At 32.9% G+C, this 14,751-nt stretch overlaps 1 pseudogene; it reads right to left on the reverse strand.

The window, feature by feature from the left end:
- Positions 1–1,237: 1,237 nt before the first annotated feature.
- On the reverse strand, positions 1,238–9,470 carry LOC110790827 (scopoletin glucosyltransferase-like; annotated as a pseudogene).
- Between the last annotated feature and the right edge of the window lie 5,281 nt (positions 9,471–14,751).

Below are 14,751 nucleotides of genomic sequence, written 5' to 3' on the forward strand. Positions count from 1 at the left end.
TCTAAAGCTCGCGGAATAAGCATTTTTGTTCCCGTGCCCGGATCTCACCCATCCGTTTCAAGGATTCAAGGCCTTATCCAAATTAGAGTCACTTGCGGTATTTCCAAACGAGACTTTAAACAATGTTTGGTGGCGACTCCTTCGAGGTACAAAAATTCTACGGTTTTCTAAAGAACCGCCCCTCTTGTAGAATGGGAAACAAGTTTTGACACCAAAAAAAACCCCTACACCAGGTATCAAGCAAAAGGGAAAAAAACCCATCCGTAAATCGAACTAAACACGTGGTATTAAGAATCAAATTCCAAACCCCTACCACCTTGATATCATTCATGATTCCAACTCTATACCAATTAAGTTATTCTTCTTATTTCGTTCGAAAGATTGTCGTGAGTCGCAACCTAACATTTTTTCATTTTCTTCTTACGAAACACGTAGAATAAAAGTAAATGAATTTCATATGAAGCTTACGTAAATATTGCTTCGATATGATCAAGTTCTTCATAATTTTTAATCTTTATAATCTCGAGTCTTTATAATCACATCATCCAAACTTATTAAATCTAAAAGTTATAATGTCATTTTCACCAAAGGTTCCTCATGTGCTACGTATTTTCTTTTATTCCATGTTACGAGAACTATTTACCCTCTAAATTTATTAATTCTTAAAATTCGATCTATTGTATGTTTCTTTGATTGACATTGTTATTGGTAGGAGATTGAACTAAAGGTTGTGGAAGATAACTTTAGCTGCGTATTATTTAAAATTATAACTTAACCAATTTTCTCATTTAAGGTTCTATTAGTATGTGCCCGTGCTAATACACGGAATTTCTATAAAATTAAAAAGCTAATAAAAGAGAGAATTAGATTATATATAAAAAAAAAATACTATGCTTGTTTTGAATAATAATAATAATATATAAATTTTTCAGTAGTTATGAAATTTATATATCAATTTAGGGTATTTTGGTATTTACTACCTTAAAAATACACCACTTTTGTATTAACTACCTTATGAAAATTATATTCTAATTTACTACCTTAAAGAATGTTTTTGTTTGGAAGCATTACCCATTTACTATTGTGTCATTTTAAAATTAAGATATCTATTTCGTGTTTTAACGATTTTAATTGAATTTAAAATTCATTTTTCTCCTTTTCAATAAGGATTTCAAGGAATTAAGGCTTTCATAATGGGCCTAAAAAACACCAAACCCATACAATAAGGGACCAACCATTGGAAGTTAATTTGCATAGTTTTTGCCTTTTTAGCCATTTACATTTTGTGCATTCCATAAAAATTACATAATCATTATCTATTTATCTTATACATTAATTACCTAGCCTACACTAAGTCACTAATCATCTTGTGTAACATGGTAATATCTCAATTAACTTATCAATACACTTTAATGATGTGGTTTAGCATGGTAATCCCTCAACCCATTTATGAATGAAGTTAATTCACAATGTGATGAACCACCTTCTTCCATAGCCTTCCTTGGCATTTCCTTCAACCTCCTTGCTTTAGTTCTAGTCTCCTGAGCCTTAGGTCCTTCCATTATTTTCCTCACAGCATTTTCTATATCGCCGTGGTTTACAACATCCTCTATAGTATGCAACAGTTTCCACTTCTTAGCTCCAACAGGGGTCCCAATCTTCAAGACATGGTTCACCAATTTTTCGTTGTAGAATTGCTCGGCGAAAAGAGGCCATGTGACCATCGGTACACCAGCTGAGATTGCCTCTAGTGTCGAGTTCCACCCACAATGAGTGACAAATGTTACAATAGCTTGATGCTCCAAGATCAGCGCCTGTGGAAGCCACCCTTGTATTACTAGACCTTTTTCTTGAGTCCTTTCCTTGAACCCTTGTGGCAACCATTCTTCAATCTTTCGATTTTTATCATCACCCCTCACAACCCAAATAAATTCATACTCCATAACATAACTTCTAAAGCCTTTGCTATCTCTTGTAATTGAGGTACTATGAAGTGAGCTAAGCTTCCAAAACAAATGTAAATCACTGAATTCGTTAAGCCAATTAAAAATGTAGTTATTATGTTGATCATCATCCTCAATTAGGGTCTTATTGCGTAAGAAAAGAGGGCCTATATGCCATGCTCTCCTTCCCATTTGACATTTGTTTCCTCGGCATAATGAGGTTCCCCGTTCCAACTCATAGAAGCTGTTGACGATTATCCCATAACATTGGACCTCAGATTCCTGGATCTTTTTGTGTCTTTTCTCGAGCTCAGATTGTTCAGATTGCAGCATCAAGTACTCTCGGGGAAGTTGTGTTCTTGTCAGAAATATCTCATGAGGAAGGAAAGGAACAACAAACGACTCCTCATCAGAATCAGAAGAGACGACTCTGTAAGGGTGGTGTACCATAATCATATCATATGTTTAGTACAATGTGCAAAGAAGCTAATCCCATGGAAAACAATCCTAGGAATGTTGAAATTAGATGCAGACTCTGTAGCCCATGGGAAGAACATATCTGCTACAAGGCAATGTGGCCGTGTCTTCTCCAAGTACTGCTCGAGCTGCTGTCTTAGCATCCCTGCAGCCTTGATGAACTTCTCTGCCATCTCTGAACTCATCATTGCTTGCTCTAAATTCTCACATCCTGCAGGTAAACCATTCTCTACTGACGGAAACTTCAACACCTCGATTCCTATCATTAAACCTCCATTATTACCTTTCTTGCTTTTTTCAATAGCTTCTGTGAAAATTTGTGAGTTCAGAGGGGTAGTAATCATGGTTGCCATAACACCGCGACCAGCAAATAGCCTTGCGGTATCAAGCGTTGGGATCATATGGCCATGAGCCATAAATGGGAACAACACTATATGGAGCTTACCTTGAAATTCTTTGCCCATCTTTTTGTAAATTAACATGTAAAACTATGTTAATTTGAAAATCAGATGCTACTAGTTTATGGATTTGCTAGATTATTATATATACAAGAACATATCATAGAATTGAATTTACTAAATCTGATAAGTAATTTAAGGTTGCAGATATGAACTAGTTGAGTTGCCACATGATTGTGGAATTATGCAAAGGACACTTGTTACTTAATCTTTTATGAAGATATCTTAAGTCTAATGATTGGTCTGCAATTATGCAAAATTCCAGCTAGATACTTGCATTGCATCTGCAGGGCCAGGCAGGAAAGGAACAACATTTTCATTAAAATATAATTGTGCTATATAAAGCTTCTTAACATGTTAGACCGGGATCAAAGTCAGCCCAGCCCCGGAAAAGTACCGGGCTCGGTTGATTTTTTGGGCCAGCTATCCGGACACAGTCCAGCCCATTTTGTTTGAAGGATGAATGGACTTTGGGTTGCCCAAAATTGAAGTTTTTGCTATAAACTAATTAGTTATTGGTCCGATAATGCTCCGGGTCGCTGCATGTATTTAGATATTAGTGTGTTTATTCAATTAAGTGAAACATAATTCTCATTACACAATTTGAGAATAATTATTAGTTAATCAATAATTAGTAAACTAATTTTTCTAGTAATTTACTTGATGTTTACTTCACTTGTTAATTACTAGTCTTTTATGCACGCGATTCGTGCGAATATAAGAAACAGATTTGTGTTATTACATTTAAACCTGAAATAACATGTAAAAAATATAATATAAACGCGATGCATGCGAATATAAGAAATATAGGTTAGATAGAGCCGAACGCATATAAACAGATTGATTAAAATAGTAATAATTTATTTAAGGGTTTAGATTGATTAAAATTCTTCTTTGGATTTTTTCTATTGGGTAGGTTGTCATTATATTCTCTATTCTATAAGTATGGAGGGTATTTTAGTAATCCAATGGGAACACCAAAAGTGGATTTACTAAAATAACCTCACCTATTCACTTATATAATAGAGATTACAAAGTCGAATAATGATTGTTTGGGAAGAAAAATATTTAATTAGCTAAAAAAGTGCAACATTTAACTCCTATATTGACAATCTTACAAATGATCTTAGAAAATGAAGAAAAGTACTCCGTGGGTAAATTTCAAATTGTAAGATTGTTAACCAAAATATATGTTTGGATTCGTAAGTCGTACCATTAGAGTAGTGGTAAAAACTTTATTGAGTAATGTGCGAGCAGTGCGCCAATGTCATTTTCCAAAAGTCACGTGATACAAGGAATAGACGTCACGCACTCACTCGCGCATTGACTTGGAATTTTAATAATACTATAGATGTCACTCAATCTCTGAATGGCTGAATAACCCGTCTTTTTCGCCTATAATAACAGATTTTGTGTGAATTTTTCACCCGAAAAAGGGTCATGTTTAATGGTTTATAACAAAAGCCACCCACCTCGACCTGTGATTAGGTCTAGAATATGTGAATACTCTTATTCAGTTATTTGTATTGAGTTACTAACTAAAGCTTTGTACTGCCATATCAAGCAATGTCTTGGAATAGTGGAAATGATTTCATCTTTCAACCAAAAGATTGGGGGTTCAATCCCCACTATAGGCACTTTAATAGAGGGTTTCCCTTATCATTCTCGTCACTCTTAAAGTATCTAGTCTGCTCACCCTTACAGAATTTCAAGGCTTTGTACTCTACATATCTTGTAACCTTATTTTCACTTATTTACCCAAGATAGTATATGTAATCACATGGGTATAGAATCAATGTTTTGAAGAGGGGATGGAAAATGATTGAATTATGCAAGTTGATCGAGCATTGTCTCCCACTAAGATTGTTACTCGTCCTGTAAGTTGGTTAAAGCATGCTTGTGATCGACATAGTGCATTTGAAATGGAGTCAATCGTCCTTGCCTAGCTAGCTAGTTGCCTATTTCAATTTTCATTTTGGTGTTGTGGTCCTTGTACGTGCCGCTTGTGGATATGCATGGACGACTCTTTCTATAAGGTTCTTTTAAACGTGAAGTGATTTATGATAAGTACAATTTTTTTAGTACCAATTGAAAAGTATGTCAGTATTAATGTCGTAAATGACTCGTATTAGTAACTATTTAGTAGTATGTTGGTAGGTCAATACCTCAAAAATCAGTATTAATAAGAGTTATTTGCGTTCATTTTTTACACAAGCTACTTTTGACAAAGATTTCCTCCTCTTTCTAAAGTCGGTTATTTTTACTACCCACTTTCTATATATCATGTCCACTATCGCTTGTCTAGTCATCTCAGATCTTGTCCAACTGGTAGATTGTTAAAGATTATTTGATTATCATATGAGTGTTGACCGATCTAATAAGTAAGTGACCGCCGATCTAATGAAAAAGGGCCGTTTTAATTTCAATAAAAATGAATTGAAGCGAATGAAGATAGGCTTAATCAGAGAATGAAAACTCTAGCATGAGGATGGGGGAAACTCATAAAAGAACCAACTTTTCTCAAAAGAATTGAAGTATATATCCTTATGACTTATGAGTTATGAGGCTCATGTTCTTTTCAAAGTTGGAATGTTATTACTCATTAAAGTAAAACCTCCATTCCACCACGTTTGTAGTAGTTACGTTGTTGAGAGTGAAATAACTGACGATCCATTCAATCACTAGTTTCTCCGTCCTTTTTTCCTCGATCTCTAAATAGAAGTTACCCTTATCCTCACAAGAAGTCGTCACTCGTGTCTTTTTATATCTATCCGTTCTCACTCAAAAGCTACTGATTAGAATATACTTGGTACTTAAATGAAGGAATTATGTTCTTAGACATTTTCGGCAATTACTAAATATAAATAGGAATTAATTATGAAGATAATAAGTTAATTATTTTAGTAATCATATTTGCTTGCTAGAGAACAAATGTGATTAGTAGCACAATATTGATTGAACCTACAACTAAAATATATTAATCCTATAAGGTCACACATATAAGCACTAATTGGAATGTGCCCAAAAGGCCCTATGGCAACCGGTCTATTAAGGGAAAGAATGTTAGGCTTTGTTTTTGTGTTAACCTAAAACTCTCACATTATAATAGTTATAATGTCAGGGATTTAAAAATCACGTTCATTGAATATCTGACACAAAAAGGAAAACACAATAACCCTAACTCTCATTCTCTGAAACGCTGTTCTTCACAAACAAAGAAAGAGATTGATCGTGATCGTTCTCTTCCGTACTAGCATACGTGGGATTCAATTGGTGCTTGTGGACTAAGTAGAGGAGCAACAAGTGGGGCTCTCAGATCTTCGAAGCTTGCATACGAACGGGAGAACACGCTACGTACAAAGGTGATTATTCTTTCGTCATAATCTGATCTATACTATTATTATGCATGTGATCCTGTGATTGATGTTAGGAAATTGTTTCCTGAAATTCCGCTTTATGCATCTATATAATCCTACACTTAATTCGTCTTTTTGGCTTTCTTTATATCCCATCTACATGACTACATTATTCGTGCTTAATTAATTCGTATTTGTGGCTTTCTTTATGTAGATCATTTTGAAACGGATATAAGTAGCTAATTAGAAAGTTCACAATTTCTTAACCATAGCGGATTCAATTAAAAAAAAAAAATAGCTTGAACTAAATTAAATTCTAAAGTGAGTACATACGTACTCTAAACACTCATACTTGGTATATATCATCGTTTTCAAAGAAAACCCTTTAATACATACTTAGTATTCCGTACAAACATAACATTAGCTTAATTAACAGCATGTACTCCTCTTATTTTATACGAAGTACTTCATTTCAATTCGTAACACGTAGTAACTATTTTAGTGGTACAGTAGCAGTGGGTAGGTAATAAAACGGGCCTAGGCTAGGGCGCTTAATTATGATACATATAATTAAGATCCAATAGGAAATAGCTAGAAGAACCGGTATGTATGGGTCAGCTCGAAAACTGGGTTTCTTGGCCACACACTAGCTCGATCCCTTTAATTAAATACTGCATTACTTATATAGTGCTCCTGTATGAGTATGTTGAGGCATAGTCATAGACAGATAATTGATCATCACTTGTTGAAGTTACATAACGCTCTGGAGGTGCTGGTTTTGGGTAAGAAGGTGGTGGATGTCTGGGCCTCCCTAAAATGTTTTCACTTTCTTCACTTTTCACATCATACCTATTCTTCAAATTACCTGCATATAAATTTCCATTCATAACTTGTTATTATTCCTTTTTCTTATTTGTTTAAAAAGTAAATACAATTTTAAAATATGGTGAAAGCTTAATTAGTTATATAATTTAATTAAGCTTGCTTCAAAATAAGTATAATCGAGTTCGAAAATGATAAAGGTCGCAACATGCGACCTTTAAGCAGTGTCACAATGATGACATGGCATGCTTATGTGTCATGATTTAAATTGGAAATTAAAATATTTAACTTATATAATCTATTATATACCTTTCAAAAAAAGGTAGGAAAATCTTAATATCCTAATTTGTTTCCTTTTTTACATTGATTACCTTATTTATATATTTTTATAGTAAAAATATTGAATTGATAGTAAAAATATTCTGATGACACATAGCCTACGTGGCGCCTATGTGTACCAATTAAACTGCGACACGTAAGATTGCGACAACTAAATGTTGTCGCAACTTGCGACCTTTATCATCACCCAATCGAGTTAGGTTGAGAGTGAAACTTTTGAGCCATGTTATTGTATTGTTACGTACGTACGCGTACGTTGTGCAAACAAATGAACATTTATTTTCATGCGTAAGATGATGTCTTGCTTAGATCTTTTGCTGCGTACGAATAAGTCATAAGGCCATGCTTTATAAATTATAATTGAACCTGGGGATTTGAACATGTGAAATATTATTCACTCACATTTATTCTTAACTAGTTTAGGGCCCGTGCAACGCACGGCTACTACTAAAATAATTTATTATTTTAATAGTAACTAAAAGACTTGTCGTATTAGGAAAACATGAAACTAAAAAGAATATATATGAAAAAGTATAAATTCAAAATTGTGTAAAAAAATATTTAAATGAACTAAATTTGCATATTACTATGCAAAGTTAAAAATTATAGTCGTTTACTTGTATGTAGAACGATCTAACAACGTTAACCATACCCGAATGACTCAAGACTAATTTTCGAAAAGACCCGGGCATAACCGAGTTAATCAAATACTTCCTCCATTTTTTTATAATTGCACCATCTTGGTTTTAGCACTATTCACATATTCTTATATAGTTATTTTTTGTGATTTATATGTAAGGAAAAATATATTCAAGTGGGATCTTGTTAGATTCGTCTCCAAATATACTTTAAAATTATCAAATTTTTATATTTTTTAAAAATGTATAATGAGAGATACTAGTGGTTAAAATAGTGCATTGGCAAGCGTGAAATCCAAGATGGTGCAATTAAAAAAAATGGAGGAAGTACAACATATTTTGAATTGAGTAAAATCTTGATAAATAAACTTATATGTTAATCTACTTACCATGTATTATTATTTTAATTAACATTCTTACTTACCAGTTACCACGTATTATATTATTAATAGTAGACTAACATTAGAAGTTCATTTATCAATATTTTTTATATTTCTTATCAGATTAAAAAGTTATAATAATACATAAATAAAATTATATCATAAAGGAAAAAATAATATTGATTTAGCTTTCCTCCAATAATATATTATGCAGTACACACCTATGGTAATTAAAATATATTTTTATCTTAGTTTCCTAAAAAAACGTAATGTAATCTATTTATTTTAAAGTAAAAAAATAAAAAAATATTTTGGCGGGAAAAAATCGCACCAGGAAATGACACGTGTCATTCATGGTGTCTCTTTTAATATATAGTAATAGATCACTGGGTGAATATCTCTATTGCTTAACTAGATTAGTTATAGAAAATTACTTGTAACGACTCCTTGACGTTCCGGTGGCGCTGGCTTTGGATACGGTGGTGGAGAATTTGCAGGCCTCTCTAAGATCCTCAAAGAGTTAGCAGCATACCAGTTGTCCATACCCCCTGCAACATGAAATTTTAAAATTGTTACACTCTTTAGTTGGTATATTCAACCACAACCAAAAAGTATCATCGATCAATAACATTGAAAAATTAAGAATATAGTGATTGGTGAGTTTGTTTTTTCATCCAAGACTTTCAAGAGTTGTGTCTATTAATGGAGTATATAGAGAGTATAATTAGTAGTCGAAATGAGCATAATAAAAAGAGAGAGCGGACATAACAATAAGACGTTACCTGGAAGCCTAGTAGCTTCGACTAAAGAAAACATTATCGGGAGAAAATAAATGAAAGTGGTGAGTAACAAAACTTTTGTCATTTTGGTCGATATTTTGAAGAGCTAGCTAGCACTAATAATCTCAACAAGTAAATGATGAAGAAGAGTTGTATTTATAAGCAAATGTACATGTTTCACATGCGCTAGCTCTTGCTATAGTGGGCCGTGGCACTGTGCGCACATCAAATTATACCCTGGTTAATTGCATGATTCAACTTTTCTTTTCCTATACGAAACCTAATTCAATTCATCATGCAACCGAAATTACCCCCTCAATCAAAATAATTTTTTATATATATTAGTATTACCTAATCATTTTTTTATCTCTTGTTAGTTTGATACATACAATTAAGAATATGCCTTGATGAGAATATGAGATTTGTTGTAGTGCAATCAAATTAAATATCTTATGTCCGATATAAGTTGTTACATTGTCTTTCTCTATGCCCTATGAGATTAATTGAATACTCCCTCAGTATTTATTTAATGGATACACTTGTCTTTTTTGGCCGTATTTATTTAAGAGATATATTTGTCATTTTTAGTAACTTATCAACCCCACCATCTAATTAAATAATCTATCTACACTCCACCCCCACCCTCCACCTCCTAAAATGACATGGTACCCACTTGTTTTACTTATTAAAATATCTATCCAATCCCACTTGTTTTATTACTTTATTTCATTCAATTCTTTTTCTTAATACTCATACCTGGCCAAGTATATTCTTAAATAAATACGGAGGGAGTAGTCGTCAACATTTTACCAAAGATCATTTTTATATACTCTCCTTATCACACTCGCACAATAATATCAAGAATAATTTACAATGTACAGGGTACAAATGAATTTAAAGACATATTCCAAGTGTCAACCTTAAAATATTTAAAAAATTAGTACGAATTTGTAAGTTGGTAACCTAGCTAATACATTATTGAGGTAACATAGTTATCGAGGGATAACGTAGTTATCTTAGATGATATAATATCGTTTATGGTAGAGTTGTGATAAAATATTATTGAGGGGGAAATATATTGTTGTGTTGGGTTTTCTGTATTATTCGTGGGCATATGCCTCTATTTATATTACATACTCAATATTCTACTCTTAATAGGTTTTTCCTAAGTCATATAAACTTCTATCTTATATCACATAGCTCAGATATAACACAACTCTACCATATACGATATTCTATCATCTAGGATAACTATGTTATCTTCAATATACACAGTGGCGGATCTTGAACAATTTTACGAGGGGGCCGGTAGAAAAAATTAAGCAACATACTACAATTATACGCAAATTTTAGAGGGGGTGCAACTAAAAATACACTACAAAATTTTCTGGCCAGGGGGGAGGGGGGGCGGGCCCACCCTAACACTAACTAAGATCCGCCATTGAATATACATACCACGGATTACGCACATGAGGAAGTCCAAATGCATATCTGATATGTGCTTCCTCATGCATATCACAGCAAAAGATAAAATAGGAAAAAGACAAAAACAATTGAATAGTACTTTATTAAAAAATTGTACTTTTTCTAATAGAAAGTGTACTTTCTATTTACAAAAATGGTAATGGTACTTTGCCCTGTTTACTATTTTATCATTTTGTAATACATAACGTATTGCCGCCTCGCCAACCTCTTACTTACATATTATTGGAGCTTTTTTAATTGGTGTGTACTAATGTCACACATTCAACCTTAGAATGAAAGTTAATTGAATATAATAAAACATGGATAAAGTAAGATAAATGTGTAAAAATGAAGGTAGGTGTAAAAAAATGAATAAAGTAAGTGAAATTGAGTGAAAAACTGTAAATATTGTACATGGGGGTAAGAAGGGTAAGGTACAATATAAGAATTAAATTGTTCAATTAACGACGGAAAATTCCGTCGCTAAAGCCCAATAGTGACGAGAGTTCATGTTGCAAACCCGTTATAAAAGGGGCCTTTGTTGATGGAAAATCTCGTTGTTACCCCGTCGATCGTAAAATTCATTTGCGACAGTTGTTCTCGTCTTTATTTACTCTCTCCGTATTTTATTAACAGACACACTTACCATTTCTGGCCGTATTTTATTAGGAGTCTCACTTCCATTTTTAGTAACTTTTTTACCCCACTATCTAATTAAATAATATATCTAATTACCCGATGATCCACCACCACATTAAACAATTAATTTCAGAAACCCCTCACCATCTTCCCCTCCAAAATTTAATGGTCCTCACTTGTTTTACTTGATTAAAATAATTACCGGCCCCAACCCCGCTTGCTTTATTATTTTTATTTCATTCAACTTTTCTTCCTTAATACTCATGCACGGTCATATGTGACTCCTATTTAAATACAAAAGGAGTAGTTGTTAGCCCCGTCGCAAAAGACATTTACGACGAAAATTTTGGCACGTCATTATAGGGTTGTCATTAACGGCTCAAATTCTAGTTATGATATTAAATTTTCATGTCCAAAGATAGAATAAGCAAATTTAACGAACATTAGAAAGTGACCTAAAACGGAAAGTGTAAAAATCATTTTGAAATAGAGGTAGTAATATATTAGAAAACTCAACCAAAACATGCCACATAGCATGTTTAATTGTTTATACATCCCAAATAACCCCCGATTTTTTCATGTATTGCGGTATGTTCTGAACCTCTGGTTAATTAGTTTTTTTCATTTATCACTATTTGTATATAGTAATTAATGTACTTCATATGCAACTATACACGTACATGGTAACCAGTGAGGTTTTAGCCCAAGGCTTAAGATTTAGGATAATTATATAATAGGTCTCAAGTTTGATTTTTCACTCCACCACTTGCAATTTATATTTCCTTAATGGCTCATTTGCACTAAAAAAGAGAAAAAAAAAATACTACTCCTTCCGTCCCGAAATACTTAAAACGGTTTTACTTTTTTCACTATTCACATAATTCACTTTGATCCTATTTTATTTCAAGTATATGAAAATAAATGTTAGTATATAATATATTGTTGGTTTCATCTTAATATATATTTTCAAAATATTAATATTTTATAAGTTTTTATAATATGTAGTTAAAGATATTGGTGGTCAAAGTTGTGCATTGGCAAACGTGTCCAGCCGAAACGTTACGAGTATTCCGGGACGGAGGGAGTACTACATTGTGGAGATGTGGAGTAAATACATGTATTTTTTTTTTTTAGGCCGGTGTTTCCTTTTGCTTCGCCTTTTATGTTAGCAGTGGAATACTACTTTTTGAGGCACGATACACTGTTGTCTTCCAGTGGGTTTTCCCCCCATATACAGGGGTAAAATGGTATTTTTACCTATTGCGTTGAAAAGTCAAATAGAGTACTAAGTATCGACAACAATGACAATATTTTAATACAACAAATACAATATTTATGCAAACGATGACAATACTTATATAACACTTTACACTTTTACCCATCCATTTAAAATGCAACACCTTTAACCATTCATTTAAGTGGTCCCTTTACTTTTCTATTTTATTTCATTTCCCTTTTTTTTGGGTGATTATGACAGATTTTAATACAACAATGACAGTATATATACAACAATGACAATACTTATATAACCATTGACAGTATATAACAAGTTAGCAACACTTTTACACATTTATTTAAGGGTGGACCATCTTTTTCAATTTATTTTCTGTTACTTTTTTTATTTTGGGTAGGTATGGGGGAAACCCCCGCTGGGGAACAGCGGTGTATCCTCCCTCCTACTTTTTACACAAATTTATTTTCTAATTTTTGTAAGATTTCATGTTTACTACTCCCTCCGTCCCATAATTATCTTCCTGTTTGACTAAAAACACGGATTTTAAAAAAAGTGGAATATAGTACATGAAAAAGTGGAATAAAGTACAAATGATGATTGAGTTGTATGGAAAAGTGGAATAAAGTACATGTGAAAGAGAATATAGTACATGGGAAAAGTGGAATATAGTACATGGGTGGGATTTTCAATTCAATTTTAATTAATATAGTACATGAGAAAGTGGGGACCTTAGTAGCCAAAATTAGAAACAAGAAGATAATTTTGGGACGCCGTTTAGGAAAGCAGGAAGATAATTTTGGGACGGAGGGAGTACTCCTTTTCAAAATGATGTTTATATTTTCGGTTTTAGTCTGTTTCTTAATGTTATTTATACTTTTGCTTTATTCGATTTTCATACATGAAAAACTGCTACACTACCCTTCTTACCCCCACGATATTTACAATTTTTCACTCATTTTCTCTTTAGGAAATTTTGGTATTTACTACCTTAACAATACATCACTTTTGTATTTACTACCTTATGAAATTTTTATTTTAAATTACTAACTTAAACTTCCATTTTTTTATTTTATTTACTACCACTTTACGGTTTTCTAATTTAAAAATTAAGATATCTTTTTTGTTTCTTAATCGTTTAAAGTGATTCAAAGTTCATTATTTTTCTTTTACTGTAGGAATTTCATTGAGAACAACATTTCAAAACAATTCGTTTGATAATTCATAAATACTATAAAATTTTAGAAATAATATTTAATTTGTTTTACCTTTTACAAAATGTTAAAATCAAGATCCCTATTGAATCTTTACACATAAATGAGAAGAATGGGTTTTGAATCACTTAAAATGATTAATAAACGAAAGAGATATCTCTATTTTAAAATGAGAAAACTGTAAAGTGGTAGTAAATACAAAAAAAATTGGAACTTTAAGGTAGTAATTTAAAATAAAATTTTCATAAGGTAGTAAATACTCCCTCCGTCTCGGAATACTCGCAGTGGTTTGACTTTTTGCACTATTCACATAATTCACTTTGACCCTATTTTATTTATAGTATATGAAAATAAGAGTTACCATATAATATATTGTTGGCTTCATCTTAATATATATTTTCAAAATATTAATATTTTATAAGTTTTTATAATATATAATTGAAGATATTGATGGTCAAAGTTGTGCATTGGCAAGCGTGTTCAGTCAAACCGTTGCGAGTATTCCGGGACGGAGGGAGTACAAAAGTGGTGTATTTTTAAGGTAGTAAATACCAAAAAAACTTCTCTTTATCTTATTCATTTTTTTCTTCCACCCACTCATCTTTTTACACGTTTCTCTTCCACCCACTCAACTTTTTGTCTTAATAGTTGTGCAAATAGTAACTGTAAAGATTTTTTTAAAACGGAATTAGTAACTGTTTTCTTTCTCGTGCTTTCATTTTCCATAATTTATTTCATGTTAGTCATTCAGTATGTAGTTTTACTTGAGGGTGAGCGGAAATACTGGGTACCCGGTCCCCGACCCAGAACCGCAAAGGACCCGACGGGTCCGGATTCGTAGTCAGTACCACCAGCAGGACCGGTTCTGGTTCCAAATTTTAGGAACCGGTCATAATCGATTCCGGTTACGGGTCTAGATTTCTAGGACCCGATACCCAGTGGGTACCCGTTGGTACCGGTTCCGAAACCGGGTACCCAGTGGGATCGGTTCCGGGACCAGATACCCTGTAC

The sequence above is a fragment of the Spinacia oleracea genome, chromosome 4, assembly GCF_020520425.1.
Source record: "Spinacia oleracea cultivar Varoflay chromosome 4, BTI_SOV_V1, whole genome shotgun sequence".
In the NCBI taxonomy this organism is placed as follows: Eukaryota; Viridiplantae; Streptophyta; class Magnoliopsida; order Caryophyllales; family Amaranthaceae; genus Spinacia; species Spinacia oleracea.